The sequence below is a fragment of the Nannobrachium achirus genome (assembly GCF_963921795.1).
Source record: "Nannobrachium achirus genome assembly, contig: SCAFFOLD_315, whole genome shotgun sequence".
NCBI classification, from domain to species: Eukaryota; Metazoa; Chordata; class Actinopteri; order Myctophiformes; family Myctophidae; genus Nannobrachium; species Nannobrachium achirus.
Genome location: NW_027664541.1, coordinates 30,001 through 49,857, shown reverse-complemented (window position 1 = coordinate 49,857; position 19,857 = coordinate 30,001). Strand labels below are relative to the sequence as shown.

The 19,857-nt window shown below is 41.1% G+C and overlaps 1 protein-coding gene across 1 annotated transcript in view; it reads right to left on the bottom strand.

Annotated features, from left to right (window-relative positions):
• The window catches only part of LOC308280945 (kalirin-like), a gene marked incomplete at both ends in the record, with an annotated part of 49,095 nt that overhangs the window by 9,500 nt on the left and 19,738 nt on the right, over positions 1-19,857 (bottom strand). The window lies entirely within an intron of this gene.

The window sequence follows — 19,857 nt, the reverse complement described above, 5'->3', positions numbered from 1 at the left end:
AGAAAAGTGCTTTACACACAAAAGTAAATAGGCCTGCAATTATACAAGCTGAAAGGACAACTTCACCCATTTTCAACTATCATCATATAATTGGTCTCCACTAATGCTCATTATAATATGGTATAACTTTTACTCTGTGTGTCAGAGGCGGTCTGTGGACACTACCAGTGACATAACAACTGGTGGCCCCCATCTTCACTTAATGTGGCCCACAGGTTAACATCAGAATTCTGATATTGTTGATTTCAGCTGTCAAAAAACACGAATCCTAATTCAGGTGCACTAGTCTGTAGTCTGTTGGTAAAGCTGCTGCCCATTTCAGCGCGGCTCAGTGTCCGCCTGTACTCTCTCTCTCTCTCTCTCTCTCTCTCTCACACACACACAAACTCGGCCCCCCTCTGCCTGCTTGTGACTGACACAGGAAGATTCAGCTCCGCTTGCATAAATAACGCAAAAGTAACGGAGGAAAGCAGCATGTGTAACGGTAACTGAGTTACTGATTTGAAAAAAGAATGCGTTAGAGTATGCGTTACTGAAAAAAAGAACGGCGTTACAGTAACTAATTACTTTGTAACGCGTTAGTCCCAACACTGGCTAGTGGCTACATGTAAATTACATAAATCATTATTAATGACAGACAGGGATGTAGTGGGGGGGGGGGGGGGGGCACGCGGGGACGGTTGACAAGAGAGCTCCAGCGGCCACCGCCAAAAGATGTCAAGCAACTCAAACAATCATCGCTATTAAAATATATGAGAACTAGTTCCAGAATTCCATCTCCAGCACCAGTAATTGAAGCAGCAGCAGCAGCCGAAGTGGATGGCAGCGACTGTGAGAGCGACCATGTTTGTGAAGGTGAATTTAGTAGACTATTTTGCTGTGTAAGCAGCCCTGTCTTAAAGACAATAAAAACATTTAGTTTTCTGTGTGTCTTATATGCTGCTGCTGGCCCTGGATAGTTAATCAAATGTTGTTGGTTTGTATGCCCTTAGGCTTAGATGGTGGTTCCACTTCCACCACCGCAGCAGCAGCTTCACCATCACGTAGCCGGCCCCGTAGCCGTGGTAGGCCTAGCCCCATATAGAACCTCACCCGTCGCTGCATACTGTTGTGCTCCGAGACGAGGTCCTATAAGGGTTTCCCCGTGGGGGGGGCGAACGCCTCCAACGGTGCGGTAGAAAACACTCTTCCCGAAATTGTATCCACAAAGTAACGGTAGTTCCGAGCTCCCAGACTGTGAAAACCTAGCCAGGGTCAATAAAACATGAACCAGGGCACGAAACAACCCCTTAAAATCGCTAGTTTTGTCAGCCGGTAATGTTTACAAGCCTGGAAGTTGCAGCCGGAATGGTAGCATTAGCGGCCCCTCTGGTCGAACGTAGCCCCAACCGTCGCTGCATTCGAACAGACATTCGACCAGAGGGGCCGCTAATGCTACCATTCCGGCTGCAACTTCCAGGCTTGTAAACATTACCGGCTGACAAAACTAGCGATTTTAAGGGGTTGTTTCGTGCCCTGGTTCATGTTTTATTGACCCTGGCTAGGTTTTCACAGTCTGGGAGCTCGGAACTACCGTTACTTTGTGGATACAATTTCGGGAAGAGTGTTTTCTACCGCACCGTTGGAGGCGTTCGCCCCCCCCACGGGGAAACCCTTATAGGACCTCGTCTCGGAGCACAACCGTATGCAGCGACGGGTGAGGTTCTATATGGGGCTATGGTAGGCCCAGCTGTACCCGGCCAGGTTCTCCAAGCGTGCCCTCTCCCTCTCCCAGCGTTTCCATAAACTTATTCGAATTAGGGAAGCGTATTATCAGAAATACGCATTAAGACAAAGCGAATTTAGCATGTTTCCATTTGTGGGTGTCATTCGAATTAGCGACGTCGCAAGAGTTGATCGGGCTGATTTTTATCAGACCGAACCTGAGCACTGCACCGTCTGCACGTCTGACTGCTGTGACTCGGTCGCTGTCTAGTAGTGGGAAGAAGGTGTTATCATCATCATGGCCCCACATAACTTTTAAATACAATTGGCGATGAGTCTCTTACGAAATTGGCAAGAGTTCCTCTCAATACATAAAGCTACCGGTTCACCGGGAAAACCACGGTCGCGTCGCTGCAGTTGCACAGTGCAAGTTTTAGCGTCCTCTGGAAGGTCAGGTGGCCGATCTGCAAGCTCTCAACGCGGCGCGGAGACGTGGATGCGAGCTGCTGCTGTGCCTGTGAGCTTGTAGATTGGGCACGTCAGGCACGCAACACCGTGGGATGAGGAAGGGTTCGCTCGCCACCGATGGCTTGAGGTGAAAACGGGAGGAATTTACACATGGTCCGTGTCACTCCGTGTGTAACAAACAACAGGTTTGTTTTGTGGGCTAACGCTATACCATGGACAAAGTGGCAGGGGATGAGGAAATGGACCTAGAACGTCATCATCTATTCGCATGTATTGTCTGACCCGTTTCCATTCACTTAAGCGCATTTAGTTTATTCGATAAAGGCTCAAAATCCTCCTCCTCCAAGCGGATAACTTTTTTTGCGGATAATGAAAGTTTATTCGCATTTTGAAGTGTTTCCATAAAAACATTTTGCGATTAAGCCGTTAATGCGCAAAAAGTGGCTTTATGGAAACGCCACTACTGACTTCGACAAAGGTAAATTTAGTAGACGTAGGCAGCCGCAGCCTTGTCTTAAAGACAATAAAACATTAGTTTTCTTTGTGTATATTATGTGCTGCTGGCAATGGCCTGGGTAATCACATTGTTTTTGTATGCCCTGCCTAGATGGTGGTTCCACTTCCGCGTCCACAGCGGCAGCTTCACCATCACGTACCCGGCCCTGTAGGCACCGCGGCCTGATTCTCCAAGCATACCCTCTCCCAGTAGAACCCATTCTCACTCCCTTTGCTTCACCCTCCCGACGCCGTGTCTTTGCTTTCCTTTACCCCTGTGAAGTTTTGGGAGTGACTATTGCGTCTAGGATGCGACGGGGACAGAGAGTTTTTGGACGAGACAGAGTCTTAGTACGCATGCGCCGACATGTATTTACTGGAATATTTTTCACTGACGGCCGTCACGGGGAATCGAACCCCGGTCCCTGGATTTGTATCTCCATGCTCTACCGACTGAGCTAACCAGAGTGACTGGGAAGTTCCTTTTTTTTTGTGCTTTTATCTTTGACAAAACGTGGAATGATAACGTAGTCCCTTCTTTGAGCCACATTCGGAGGCGGAAGCAGTCCCCTGGTCAAGATTTACTATTCTGTCCATAACGGCACGTAATTCGGTAACGCGGCTGAGTCGGCTCATGCGCCGTTCCCACCGCTCGTCGCGGCAACTCGGCTCGCTATCGCTCGCCTCGGTGGCGACTCACGGGGGTCATCGGCGCCTGAGACGGCGCCGCTCCGTCGTTTATAGTGGCGTGAACGGTAGCGACGGGTGGCTGGTAAACCAAGAAGCCTTCAGAGCGGTATCGAATCCCGCATCAGGAACTACTTTTTTTTCTTTCTTCTTAGACCACCCAATGCGTCTAACCCTTGAGACATTAGGCAATCCGTCCGCGTCTATGGTGAGAAGCATTCGGTATTTAAGATCGCGTCGGTTGTATGACGCAATAGGGGTGAGAACCTGTTGCCCAGTGACACTGACTTCGACAAAGGTACATTTATTATATTAGGCCTGTATATGTTGCTTTGTAGGTAGCCGCCCGCAGCCCTGTCTTGAAGACAGACAATAAAACATTCGTTTTCTCTTGTGTCTATTTTATGTAATGCTGGGTAGTTAATCAAAGTTTTGTTTTTGCCCCTAGATGGTGGTTCAACCACCGCGTCCACAGCGGCAGCTTCACCATCACGTAGCCGGCCCCGTAGGCACCGCACCCCGCGGCCTTATTCTCCAAGCATAGCCTCGGCCTCTCCCAGTGACACTGACTTCGACAAAGGTACATTTATTATAGGCATATATATTTTGCAGCGTAGGTAGCCGCCCGCAGCCCTGTCTTAAAGACAAATATAGCTGCAAGCAGCGATAAAGTGGCCAAGGAAGAAAAAGCAGGAAAGCAAAAAAGCATCAAGGGAAAAACAAATCAAAGAAAAACTGGAAGCAGTGTTCTTCCGAACAGATCTCCGGCAGGTCAGGTGTTTTTTGTTTGGTTTTTTTTGGCCTTGTGGTGACTATAATAGGCCAAAGTGAAAAGGGTACCACGTGTTCTTGGGCATTTCACGGCAATCGGACGCTGCATGCGGGATTTGAGACATGTTGTTCCAAAAATGTGTTTTGCAAAAATGTACCCGCTGGTGGTGCTATAACAGGCCAATGTGAGAAGGGTGGCATCTGTTCCTTGGCCTAGTGGGAATGTGTGTGCAAAATCTCACACTGCGTTTGAGACATTTTGTTCAAAAAGGAGCAATCCTGCAAACCTTGGAATTCAATGTTAGCCAATTAGATAGAATATGATATCTGACAAATCCGTCATGATCACATCACTGTAGAGATACTGTGTACTGATTTGTGTGATTTTCGGATAAAATCTGAAGGAGTAATATCGAAGAATGTGTTTTACATACTGTAACACTGGTGGCGCTATAAATGGCAGATGTGAAAAATGCAGGGAACAGGTTTTTCCTTGGCCTCTGGGAAGTGTGCATACAAAGTTTTACACTAATCGGTGGTTATAGGTAAAAGCACAAATTGGCCTCTACACAACATGTATGCAAAAGACTGTAGGCCTATATGCAACAGACATAAAAAACTGTGATACTATGCACCTGGACAGTTTGATGATGTACATAGTAAGCCTTGCTGAGCTATGAAGACCATATGAATCGGCCGGGCCATGAATCTCATAGGGCAGGAGCCTATCTCCTATTTCTGTAGCCTAAGGCAGCTTGATGTACAAGTACACCCCCTGGACATGATGCTAGTATGTCGCAGGGAGTTACCCCCAATCCAACCCTTGATGCTGAGTTTCAAGCAGGGAGGCACTGGGTCCCATTTTTTAGAACCTTTGGTATGACGCGACCCGGGTTTGAACCCAGATCTCCCAGTCTCAGGGCAGACACTCAAACCACTAGGCCACTGAGCTGGTACATGATATCATAGCAATCCTTGGAAATCACAACATAGGTGTAGACATGACAGTTTGTATTATAATGCTTGTTTCAGGATTTATGATGCAAAATACATTATTTAGTAATGGCGGATATTAAAATACGCATCAAGGGGGGTTGGGGGACATTTTTAGGAAGGCTCCATATCAGACATTGTTCAAGGAACCAAACTGTAAAGTCTACCAAATGTCATGGTTTTATGCTTATATAAACCCCAGGCGGGATTCGATCGAACGACCTTCTGCATGAAAGGCATATGCCCTGACCACTACACTAGGCAGCCACAGGATCTGTTAACTATGTTTGTTTAAAAAAAAAAAGTTCTATGTAGGCTGAGTGCCTTGATTTTATTGATTTCTTTTTTATATTTTGGAGGCTTGGGGTGAAATCAATCTGAGTAAATGTAATCTGAGTATTTCTGACATTTTCTTTTACTCAGACCGGTAGAGAAGGGCTCATTTTAAACATGAAGGTGATCTGGAGTTAGATCAGACGTATCAACATTAAAGAGTTTGACATATGCACATGCCATGGGCATCCAGAATGTTAACATCAACTCAACCCGACGTGGGGTTTGAACACTCAACCATCCGTATACCAGGCACAGGCACTGACCACTACACTACGGCAGTCACACATAATGGACTTTAAAAAAAAAAAAAAGTTTCATGTAATGTACTTGACGCCTTCTTTCGAAATGATATAGCGCCCCCCTTTGGCCAATTGGGGTAAGATTGGTTTCAGTGATATTTGGACTAACCCTCTACAGTAGTTCATCATGAAAATGTTACTTTGCATGTATGTTTTAGAGGCAGAAGAATAATTTGCATAAAACCGCAATATTGATTGAATTATTAAAAAAGCATTTCAATTTAAAAAAAATCCGATCTGACAGATCTTTAGATATTGGTCCAAAGTTCATGTAAAAAAAGTTCCGTGCACGTGATGCGAAAGTTCCGGAATAAAAGCGGGTTTAAGTGTTTTACAAACTGCTCAAAATGGCGGAAAATCTAAGGGCGGAGCTTACTTAACAAAGACACAGATGTCTTCCGCTTGAGTCAAGGCACGCGTGTAAGCAAGTTGCATGTCTTCAAACGAAACGAGGCATGACTTATGCCCCTTTAAAGTTTGAGTTTTCAAACGCTTCGTATAGCGCCCCCCTTTGGCCAATTGGAGTAAGATTGCTTTCAGTGATATTTGGACTATCCCTCTACATATTTGCCAAATGCCATGAACGTGTCACTTTGCATGTATGATTTAGAGGCAGAAGAATAATTTGCATAAAACTGCAACATTGAGTGAATTATTAAAAAATAATGTTTCGCTTTAAAGAAAATCCGCCTAACTTCTCAGACCGTATTGGTCCAAAGTTCATGTAAAAAAAGTTTCGCGCACGTTACGCGAAAATCCCAGGAGGAGATAAATTTTTACTGTTTTTCATATAATTCAAAATTGTGGGAGAAGTAAAGGTCAGAGGTCAAAAGTCAGAGCGTAAAAGTTGTTCGGCATGAGGAGACGCATAAGTGTATACAGGTTTCATTGCTGTACCTGAAACAGGGCATGAGCTACACCAGTTCAAAGTTGGCATTTTTCAAAGGCTTCCTGTAGCGCCACCCTTTGGCCGATTTTTGCGAGCTTCGCGTTTTAGCCGTTTGGCATAGTCCTCTGCCATACTGCCGAGTTTCGTAAAAAGCGACTGCACGGTCTAGCCGCTAGAGCAAAAGTGGCGGAAGAATAATAATAACAATAGTGCTGAAGTCCAATATCAATAAGTGGCCATTTGCCACTTCGTGGCCTTGGCCACTAATAAAACATTAGTTTTCTTTGTCTATTTTATCTGCTGCTGCCTGGGTAGTTAATCAAAGTTTTGTTTTTGCCCTGGTGGTTCAACCACCGTGTCCACAGCGGCAGCTTCACCATCACGTAGCCGGCCCCGTTTGCACCGCACCCCGCGGCCTGATCCTCCAAGCATACCCTCTCCCAGTGACACTGACTTCGACAAAGGTGAATTTAGTAGACTATATTTTGTTGTGTATGCACTGCAGCCGCAGCCCTGTCTTAAAGACAATAAAAAACATATTTTTTTTATTATTTGTGTCTATTTATATTATGTGCTGCTGGCCCAGGGTAGTTAATTAATTTGAGTTATTTTCTTTATGCCCTAGATACCTGCACCGCGTCCACCGCGGCAGCTTCACCATCACGTAGCCGGCCCCGTAGCCCCTGTACCCGGCCAGATTCAACAAGCATGCCCTCTCCCAGTGACAGCGACACGGACACCTCAACAGATGAACAGCAGCCAACACCAGTTTCACAGCCATCCGCCACATCCAGCCATCACCCCGATGTGTGGAGCAAAGAAATGTGGAGGGAGAAAAAAGATAATTTTCCCTGGATAGAGTGTATAAATGGCAAAATTGGCTGTAAAATCAATGCGCAGAAGTAGGCAAATTATTTGAAGAAAATGCAAGGACAACGACTGTCGGAAGAATGGCAACGCTTTAAAGTAACAGCAAGTGGATCAAATTGCGGTAATAAACTGACCTCACTAAGAAAAAAAATAAACGTGCACAAGAGATTATGGACATGGCAAAGAAAGCGACTCTAGAGATGTGCGACAAAATTAACGAGTCTCATCTACATGCTACAGTTGCTGTTTTCAGGTCAGCCTACCTTCTTGCTAAGAAAGACAGACCATACTCTGACCATTTTGATAACCTTGAACTGCAACAGCTAAATGGTGTGGATATAGGACGTGGTCTTCATTCGAGGTACAGTGCTGCTCAAATTATTGACCATGTTGCTGCAGAAATGCGTAAAAAGGTATAAAGAACTATCAAAGAGATAGGGGGGAATATATCTATAATTATAGATGAGTCCACAACTCTTAGTGCGAAAACAACATTAATTATTCATTTAAAATGTGAGATTGACAAGAAGAGTGACCCGTGTTATGTATTTTTAGACCTGATCGAGTTGGCAGACCAAAAAGCAGAAACCATAGAAAACAGTATGTTGGCATGTTTAAATGGTCATGGTTTTGATGATAACTACCTTAAAAAACATTTGATTGCGTTCACAAGTGATGGCGCAAGTGTGATGTTGGGTAGAAAGTCAGGCGTTGCCAAAAGGTTATCAGAGTGCTACCCAAATATTATTATTTGGCACTGTCTTAACCATAGGCTTGAATTGGCTGTATCGGATGCAGTGAAAGATGTTGGTGGGGTTAATCACTTTCAGACGTTTATGGATTCATTGTACACCTTATACAGCCGTTCGCCACAGAATCAAAGGGAGCTACTCAAGTGCGCGCAGCAGCTTCACCAAGAGGTATCCAAGATAGGGCGTGTTCTTGATGTGCGCTGGGTGTCTAGTTCATTTCGTACGGTCGCTGCCATGTGGAACAATTTTGAGGCGCTCTGTTCACACTTTTCAAATGCCATGAAAGATGAGTCGCGCACTCCACTAGACAGAAGACACTATGCAGGCATGCTCAATAAATTATCATCGAAACAGTTCATACTTGACCTTGGCCTCATGTTTGATGTTCTTAATGAACTGTCTCTTCTTTCCTACAGAGACGCACAGCCTCTATAGTTTATGCAGACAAGTTAATAAAACACAGCATTTCCTTTATTAGAGCACTGAAAGAGAAACCTGGCACAAAAACACTTGAGGCTGAAATAGCTGCAAGAGAGGGTACACTTGGTTCTGTGCCTCTGATAGACAATCGCAAAACTGTTGTCATTAATCGACAGCAGTTTTTAACTAGCCTGATTGATAATATGTCAAATCGTTTGTTTGCCACAGCTTCACTCAGAGGCGCCAGTTCTGTTCAAAACACACAGTGTCTGACTACAATGCGTTATTAGAACATCTAAGTGTTATGGATTCAGACAATTGGCCAGATCCAATTCCTCCTGCATATGGGGAAAGAAGTATTAGATTTCTTTGTGAGAAGTTCAGCATTGAAAGTGTAGTTACGGTGAATGCTTTTAGGGACTACTTAGAATGTGGAAAGGTTCCACGCGCACTTGTGCCACTAGTTAACTGTAATATGCTCATCCCATGCAGCTCGGCTGAATGCGAGCGCGGCTTCAGTTTGATGAACCTAATAATAACATCACTCCGTTCGCGACTGCATACAGAACGTGTGTCGGCTCTAATGTTCATCAGGCAGCATGGACCTCCGCCCCGTCTGTGGAAACCAGATCCCTATGTAAGGAATTGGTTGCGAGCGCATCGCGCAGCTGAAAGCTCTCAAACTAGAGTGGCACAGCCTGTCGAGTCTGAGAACCCAGACCCACTTTGGAAGTTGTTATAACTAAGTAACTAAACAGGAGAACGTACTCTTTTTCATTTGGTTTACTGTATGTATCCTTTATTTTATTTAAGAATTAACGTGCTAATGTCCCAAAACGTTTACCAGTTAGTTCACGGTCTGATAAAATGCATTTATGCATATTGATTGACTACATTGTTTAAATATAATTGTCCAAATGAAAAGCAAAGAAAATGTGTGACTCTTTAAGCTTGGTGAGCTATGTTGTGTTAAAAATATTCAATAAATATTTGAATATAATTGCAACCTTGTATTTTACTTATGGAGTATGGATACAGTTAGACACACTACCCCACCGAAAACGTCGCACGCAGGCACATGCACGCGCATTGGCGCGCGTGCACGTGCTCGCGTCGAGCGTGCCCCCACTTAGAAATGTAGCACTACAACACTGATGACAGATTAATATAGTTATTTCTGACAATAATGCTCAGATGTTTAGTTTTTGTTTTTTGTAGCCTACGTTTGTGTGTGATTATCTAGAGTTAATAAAACATTCTCCAGTTCTTCATTATAATATGCTCACACATGAGCTATTCAGATGGGAGAACAGTGGACATCAGTCTGTCAATTCAACAACAATAAGGACGTTTACATTTATTGAAACACTCGTGCATAGGCCTGTAACGATACAGTAACTGCATCGATGCATCGATTTTTTATTAAAACGGTCTACTATATCGATTTATTAATCAGAAAATCGTACCTAAATGCCATCATACCGATCTAAAATCGGTTTGAAAAGCAAATAATCGATTGTATCGATATTATGAACTGGTGTCTTGTATATAGTTTGAGACATGATGTATTTTTACAATTAGAATGTGATCACCGCTACTTTTTTCAAATTATTATCTTCTTGTTCCTGGGTTTATACTTGGTTGTTCACCGTGTCGCGCACAGCTAGTAGCTGATCTACAAACTGAAAGCATACGGGGCTGCAGCGACAGTTGAGCTTGCAGATCAGATTATACGCCATTACGTCATGCTCTGCTGAGAGGGACGTGGGCTACAAAGGAGGCTAGGCTAGTAAGCTACGTTTATGCACGCAACGCAGGCAGGCCAGGCAGCAGCAGCGCGTTGCTCAAACAAACACTCGGTAAGGACGATAGCTGTTATAATGGCAGAAAGAAGTACTCTTAAAGAGCGAACAGCAGACCGTAAAATATTCAAGCCGTTGAAACTTAAGTCTAAAGTATGGGCACACTTTGGATTCTGTAAAAAGGAAGACAAACTTAATAAATCGGTCGCCGTTTGCATCGCCTGCAGAGCCGAACTAAGATACAACGGCAACACAACCAATCTTTCCATGCACCTTAAAAGACGCCATGGAATCAATTCTGAACAAAAAGTGAGTGCCAAATCTGCCATTAATGTCGTTCCCCCAGCAGCAACAACAGCAGCAGCAGCGGAAGATGGCTCCTGGAAAACCCCCGTAATCCCAAACTTTTTTAATCAGAAGTTTAGCCACAACTCCCCTAGAGCTAAAATAATCACGGCAGCAATCGCCAGGTTCATATGTAAAGATATGAGACCGTACTGTGTGGTGGAAAATACAGGTTTCCGTGATTTAATTGAAACGTTAGAGCCACGGTATAACATGCCTAGCCGCCCGCACATATCAGAAAAATGCATTCCAGCAATGTATGAGAAGGTGAAATGGGAAGTACAGAAATCTCTCTCCCAAGCTGAACGTGTGGCCATAACGACAGATGGCTGGACGTCGTGCTCAACACAGGGCTATGTGACCATCACCTCCCATCACATCAATAGTGACTGGAAACTGGAAAGTTTTGTTTTACAAACTCGAGTTTTGAACGAGGCACATACTGGTAAAAACCTTTTTTTATTCACTATTTTGTGGATGTGTTGACCAGTGTGCTTTTAAGATTATCTTTTTAATTTATTTACTATTTTGTGGATTTGTATTTTACTATGTTTTGTGTTTTACTATTGTTGTGGATTTGTATTTTATGGGTGTATTCTGCCTGGTTTTAGATTTAGACAATGCAATGAAATGAAAAACTGCTTTGAAGGTACAAAGAACAATGAAACTGTTTTTAACGTAAACAAAGTGGTCAAATAAAAATGTGCATTTAGCAATGTCCTTGTTTTGTTTACTTATGTTTATCCCTAAGCCATTTAGGCCTGAATGCAAATCTGTAATAGTTTTAACGGTAACCCTTTACTTTCCGGTACAGTAATTACATGGTAGTTACCACGTAATTACAAGGTAATTACTTGGTAACCACCCCGTATTTACTGAGTAATAACTAGGTAATTACAAGGTAATTAGAATGTATTTTACATAGTAATTACCTGGTGTTACCTGGTAATTCCCAGATACATTCCTGAGAACTACCAGGTAATTACTAGGTAATTTAAAGCATGTACCTGGTAATTCCATAGTAACTACCTGGTAATACACTTAGCAATTACTTAGTTTATTACCCGGTAGTTCCCTGGTATTTTCTTAGATACTACAAGGTAATTATTAGGTAATTATAAGTATTTTATTATGTATTTAGCATGTAATTATACTGTAACTACCTGGTAATACACTTAGCAATTACTAGGTTTATTACCCGGTAGTTACCTGGTATTTTCTTGTATACTACAAGGTAATTATTAGGTAATTATAAGTATTTTATTATGTATTTAGCATGTAATTATAGTGTAACTACCTGGTAATACACTTAGCAATTACTAGGTTTATTACCCGGTAGTTACCTGGTATTTTCTTGTATACTACAATGTAATTATTAGGTAATTATAAGTATTTTATTATGTATTTAGCATGTAATTATAGTGTAACTACCTGGTAATACACATAGTAATTACAAGGTATATTGCCTGGTATTTACCAGGTATTTTCTTTGATACTACCAGGAATTTATGAGTAGTTGCTTATGCAATTACTATATAATTACATGGTAACTACCATGTAATATACCTATTAATGTCTAGGTAATTCCTATGTATTTTCTTAGAAATTACTAGGTAATTACCGTTTAATTTCATGTTAACTATCATGTTATTTACCTGGTCCTTACCTTGATAGGTAACCCATTATAATCTGTGCATATACAAAGGTACTTACCTGGTATTTACCCAATAACTCCAAAAAGTATTTACAGGGAAATTACCCAGTAGTTACTGTTGGTTTGTACTGTAAAGTAAAGCGTGATCAATTCCATGACCTTACCTGGTAATTTCTCAGTATTAACCCAATAACTACAAAAGGTATTTACATGGAAATTACCCAGTAGTTACTGTTGGTTTGTACTGTAAAGTAAAGCGTGATCAATTCCATGACCTTACCTGGTAATTACTCAGTATTAACCCAATAACTACAAAAAGTATTTACAGGGAAATTACCCAGTAGTTACTATTGGTTTGTACTGTAAAGTAAAGCGTGATCAATTCCATGACCTTACCTGGTAATTACTAAGTGTTTACCCTGTAACCAGAATAATTATGTGCCTTGCATTTAGCCAGTGTAAGTGCAACTACTGAAAAATAAGTACTTTTTTTTGGGACCAAATGGCATCATGGCCATGGGTGGATAAAATAACCAGGCCTCAAAAATGACCAGTGTCGTTCATTTGTGTTCAGTGCATGCTTCTCCGGTGTCCGTGAGTCTGCTTCTCCCCTGGACAGCACACTGCATCTGTAATCCAGTTCCCACCCCAAGCACCAGCAAGCAACCCCACCATAACCAAGGCATGATACAACACAAATATAAATTCCATTACATTAACACCTCCTCAACCACCACCAACCTTGACATAACACGCAAAAAAACAGGTGAGCTGGCAAAGAGATTTCTTTATAAAATGCTGTAATGCTTTTCAATAAACAAACAAAAAAAAAATCACATGTTCGACAGTGCAATACTATAAAAAAACTATTTACAAGAAAATGACAGTTGATTCTTCACACATTGGTTGCCAACCCCGAGTTCCCCGAGTTTATAATGGTACCCCCCAATTGCCAACCCCGAGTTCCCCGACCAAAAAAGAAAAAAACATTTTTGGACCTCTAGAAATGTATTAGGCATGATCGCGATTTTGCATGTTTAACCCCCATACAACCCCCATACAACTCAGGTAGCAGACATCCAAGCTCACAACAGTGTAAAACATAATGGCTGCTATCTCATGAATGCCTGAACGGATTTCCAATCGGATTCTTTTGTTTGAAAGCTAGGAGCATTGTGCACACACATGGTGCATGATCTAGGCATGGGCGTGCATGATCCGTGCACTATGAATTACATGGAGTCTATGGAGACCTTGGCAACTTGGACCCTCAAGAGATTTTTTTTTTTAAGGCAACAACAACAACAAGTGTTCATATACATATGAGTCGAACCGCTGAGATAATTTTAACACAGTTCTTATATGAAATATATGAAAAGGGTCTAGGGGAATTCAGAATGGGGGAAGAAAATGACGAACCAGCTAGGATGGGTAAATTACGTCACGCTTTACTGTTCTAAGGTTTAAGGCGCTTTCCCACTGCGCCGATAACGATAGTTTTCAATTGAAGTGGATGGCAGCGTCCACAACACAATGATATAGCCGTCATAATTGACGTGAACGCCATCGCCGACATGTCGCTATCGTTATCGGGCGCAGTTGGTAACATGCTCTGACATCCTTGAACAATCGTCCAAGAATGCCCTCCCTGTGTTCCCTCCCCAGCCAGTAATGCCACTCGATGAACCGTAGGTTCATCTTCAGTGCCTTCTCAGTGAGGTTCCCCCTGTACCTATAGATGTCTTCCTTGCAACTATTTTAGAGTATAAACTAATTTGAGTAAACTAGTCTGTATCTATTTTGTTTCTATGTTCAAATATCCTGAGTTAACTCTTTTTCCTTTTCTTTCCTTCCACAGGTAAAAACCCAAACCAAGAATGGATGATCACAGGTAGAGGTATCAAAAGTATCAAAAATCAAAATAGAACAATGAATTTCAAATACTTGGAATGTAATGAAAATAATAAAATACAAAAATAAATGTACTTCAATGCTCAATGTTCAATTCAAAATCAAATGTCCTCTTATTCAAAAATCAAATATATCTAATATGGCTCAGTCTTTTTCAGTTAGATCCAAAAAGAAAAATATGACACTTTAATACTGTCCTTTTTCAGCTCAGTGTGTCTAAATCCGAAGGCACTTTGACTCAGTGCTTAAGTTGTGCCTTAATACTGTAAGTTCAGTCCAAAAAATAAAATAAAACTGGTGTCTCAATTATCTCAGTCCAAAAAATGAAATAAAGTAATCCGTTCGAAATTGTACTCCGATACTCCTACCAGTCTGGCAGTGAGTGACTCTGTTGGTTGGTTGTGCAAAGTGGACCCTTTGCACTGCTTGTAGATCAGCTATCTAATGTCCGTGGGCCTCCTCGCTCGCCATCCTGTATCTCCAGGAAATATCATGGGGTGTTTCCCAGCAAGGGAAAAAACCTGACCTGTACAACAGGCCATAAAGAAAATAACATCACTATAAGTAACTCAAATCAAAACATCAAAGTGTTTCAGGCACTGTGTGACTGTGGGCCAATTAACACTAGCTGCTGTAGACAACTAGACCCAAATTGATGGCTGATTGCTGTCAGCTGGCTGCCCAGGTCAGTTACTCTGATTACATAAATCCGTTTTTTACCATGGATAAATCTTCACATTTAACACCAGAAACATGCACAATACCCTTGTATTCCTTAAATAATGCAAAACGTTTTCATTACAAGTGCAAAAACAATGATTTAGTGCAATTATTCCGTTTTCAACTCACCAAAACAATTGGCTGTACAAACACAAACAAACAGCTTCTTCCTGTACAAGGGCTGCTCCCAGGTTTGACCAAACGTTCCCCCAAAAGGTGGCTTGCTTGTCACACTTTTAGGCTTGTAATCAAACAGTTTCTGGTAGTTTTCTTATCATAAATCAATTCACTTTTCAGTTCAGTTCTGACGTTCACTCCTCCTTCTCTCTCTCTCCTCTCCAGGTAATGACAGGCTGCACACACACTCTGCCCTTAAAGGGGAAGTACGTCATCTGCCTCTTAAAGGCATATGTTGTGTTTTCTGTACATGTACAGTTTTAAAGTAGCTTCTTAACATAATAAAACCATTCTCATTTTAAACCAACGTATGACTTCTGTATTTATTAATCACTTGAGTGTCTTAATGAATTATTCATGCATTTAAAATGGGTATGTACAGAATATATACAGAAAATGAATAAATATGAACAGTTCATTAAAATGCATGAATAATTCATTAAGATACTCAAGTGATTAATAAATACAGAATTCATACGTTGGTTTAAAATGGGAATGGTTTTATTATGTTAAGAAGCTACTTTAAAACTGTACATGTACAGAAAACACAACATATGCCTTTAAGTGGCAGATGACGTACTTCCCCTGAGTGCAGAGTGTGTGTGCAGCCTGTCATTACCTGGAGAGGAGAGAGAGAGAAGGAGGAGTGAATGTCAGAACTGAACTGAAAAGTGAATTGATTTATGATAAGAAAACTACCAGAAACTGTTTGATTACAAGCCTAAAAGTGTGACAAGCAAGCCACCTTTTGGGGGAACGTTTGGTCAAACCTGGGAGCAGCCCTTGTACAGGAAGAAGCTGTTTGTTTGTGTTTGTACAGCCAATTGTTTTGGTGAGTTGAAAACGGAATAATTGCACTAAGTCATTGTTTTTGCACTTGTAATGAAAACGTTTTGCATTATTTAAGGAATACAAGGGTATTGTGCATGTTTCTGGTGTTAAATGTGAAGATTTATCCATGGTAAAAAACGGATTTATGTAATCAGAGTAACTGAGCTGGGCAGCCAGCTGACAGCAATCAGCCATCAATTTGGGTCTAGTTGTCTACTGCAGCTAGTGTTAATTGGCCCACAGTCACACAGTGCCTGAAACACTTTGATGTTTTGATTTGAGTTACTTATAGTGATGTTATTTTCTTTATGGCCTGTTGTACAGGTCAGGTTTTTTCCCTTGCTGGGAAACACCCCATGATATTTCCTGGAGATACAGGATGGCGAGCGAGGAGGCCCACGGACATTAGATAGCTGATCTACAAGCAGTGCAAAGGGTCCACTTTGCACAACCAACCAACAGAGTCACTCACTGCCAGACTGGTAGGAGTATCGGAGTACAATTTTGAACAGATTACTTTTTTTCATTTTTTGGACTGAGATTAATTGAGACACCAGTTTTATTTTATTTTTTGGACTGAACTTACAGTATTAAGGCACAACTTAAGCACTGAGTCAAAGTGCCTTCGGATTTAGACACACTGAGCTGAAAAAGGACAGTATTAAAGTGTCATATTTTTCTTTTTGGATCTAACTGAAAAAGACTGAGCCATATTAGATATATTTGATTTTTGAATAAGAGGACATTTGATTTTGAATTGAACATTGAGCATTGAAGTACATTTATTTTTGTATTTTATTATTTTCATTACATTCCAAGTAATTGAAATTCATTGTTCTATTTTGATTTTTGATACTTACCTCTACCTGTGATCATCCATTCTTGGTTTGGGTTTTTACCTGTGGAAGGAAAGAAAAGGAAAAAGAGTTAACTCAGGATATTTGAACATAGAAACAAAATAGATACAGACTAGTTTACTCAAATTAGTTTATACTCTAAAATAGTTGCAAGGAAGACATCTATAGGTACAGGGGGAACCTCACTGAGAAGGCACTGAAGATGAACCTACGGTTCATCGAGTGGCATTACTGGCTGGGGAGGGAACACAGGGAGGGCATTCTTGGACGATTGTTCAAGGATGTCAGAGCATGTTACCAAGTGTAATGGCCCTTTCCCACTGTGCCCGATAACGATAGCGACATGTCGGCGATGGCGTTCACGTCAATTATGACGGCTGTATCGTTGTGTTGTGGACGCTGCCATCCACTTCAATTGAAAACTATCGTTATCGGGCGCAGTGGGAAAGCGCCTTAAACCTTAGAACAGTAAAGCGTGACGTAATTTACCCATCCTAGCTGGTTCGTCATTTTCTTCCCCCATTCTGAATTCCCCTAGACCCTTTTCATATATTTCATATAAGAACTGTGTTAAAATTATCTCAGCGGTTCGACTCATATGTATATGAACACATTTGTTGCCTTAAAAAAAAAATCTCTTGAGGGTCCAAGTTGCCAAGGTCTCCATAGACTCCATGTAATTCATAGTGCACGGATCATGCACGCCCATGCCTAGATCATGCACCATGTGTGTGCACAATGCTCCCAGCTTTCAAACAAAAGAATCCGATTGGAAATCCGTTCAGGCATTCATGAGATAGCAGCCATTATGTTTTACACTGTTGTGAGCTTGGAGGTCTGCTACCTGAGTTGTATGGGGGTTGTATGGGGGTTAAACATGCAAAATCGCGATCATGCCAAATACATTTCTAGAGGTCCAAAAATGTTTTTTTCTTTTTTGGTCGGGGAACTCGGGGTTGGCAATTGGGGGGTACCATTATAAACTCGGGGAACTCGGGGTTGGCAACCAATGTGTGAAGAATCAACTGTCATTTTGTGTACTTCTTGTAAATAGTTTTTTTTATAGTATTGCACTGTCGAACATGTGATTTTTTTTTGTTTGTTTATTGAAAAGCATTACAGCATTTTATAAAGAAATCTCTTTGCCAGCTCACCTGTTTTTTTGCGTGTTATGTCAAGGTTGGTGGTGGTTGAGGAGGTGTTAATGTAATGAATTTATATTTGTGTTGTATCATGCCTTGGTTATGGTGGGGTTGCTTGCTGGTGCTTGGGGTGGGAACTGGATTTCAGATGCAGTGTGCTGTCCAGGGGAGAAGCAGACTCACGGACACCGGAGAAGCATGCACTGAACACAAATGAACGACACTGGTCATTTTTGAGGCCTGGTTATTTTATCCACCCATGGCAATGATGCCATTTGGTCCCAAAAAAAAAGTACTTATTTTTCAGTAGTTGCACTTACACTGGCTAAATGCAAGGCACATAATTATTCTGGTTACAGGGTAAGCACTTAGTAATTACCAGGTAAGGTCATGGAATTGATCACGCTTTACTTTACAGTACAAACCAACAGTAACTACTGGGTAATTTCCATGTAAATACCTTTTGTAGTTATTGGGTTAATACTGAGTAATTACCAGGTAAGGTCATGGAATTGATCACGCTTTACTTTACAGTACAAACCAACAGTAACTACTGGGTAATTTCCCTGTAAATACTTTTTGGAGTTATTGGGTAAATACCAGGTAAGTACCTTTGTATATGCACAGATTATAATGGGTTACCTATCAAGGTAAGGACCAGGTAAATAACATGATAGTTAACATGAAATTAAACGGTAATTACCTAGTAATTTCTAAGAAAATACATAGGAATTACCTAGACATTAATAGGTATATTACATGGTAGTTACCATGTAATTATATAGTAATTGCATAAGCAACTACTCATAAATTCCTGGTAGTAGCAAAGAAAATACCTGGTAAATACCAGGCAATATACCTTGTAATTACTATGTGTATTACCAGGTAGTTACACTATAATTACATGCTAAATACATAATAAAATACTTATAATTACCTAATAATTACCTTGTAGTATACAAGAAAATACCAGGTAACTACCGGGTAATAAACCTAGTAATTGCTAAGTGTATTACCAGGTAGTTACACTATAATTACATGCTAAATACATAATAAAATACTTATAATTACCTAATAATTACCTTGTAGTATACAAGAAAATACCAGGTAACTACCGGGTAATAAACCTAGTAATTGCTAAGTGTATTACCAGGTAGTTACAGTATAATTACATGCTAAATACATAATAAAATACTTATAATTACCTAATAATTACCTTGTAGTATCTAAGAAAATACCAGGGAACTACCGGGTAATAAACTAAGTAATTGCTAAGTGTATTACCAGGTAGTTACTATGGAATTACCAGGTACATGCTTTAAATTACCTAGTAATTACCTGGTAGTTCTCAGGAATGTATCTGGGAATTACCAGGTAACACCAGGTAATTACTATGTAAAATACATTCTAATTACCTTGTAATTACCTAGTTATTACTCAGTAAATACGGGGTGGTTACCAAGTAATTACCTTGTAATTACGTGGTAACTACCATGTAATTACTGTACCGGAAAGTAAAGGGTTACCGTTTTAACTGTTATGCTTTAGTTATTGACAAATAGCAGAACATTTGTGCAAGTATTTGAATATTCTGGGTTCGACTTATTCAAAGTATATTGCATACATTTTGTTTCAAAAATAGCAGATCTACAAGCTTGCAGCGTGGCACATGGTACTGCCCTGTGAGCTTGTATATCTGCAATTTTTCCAATATATCAAATTTAAGGCCTGTAG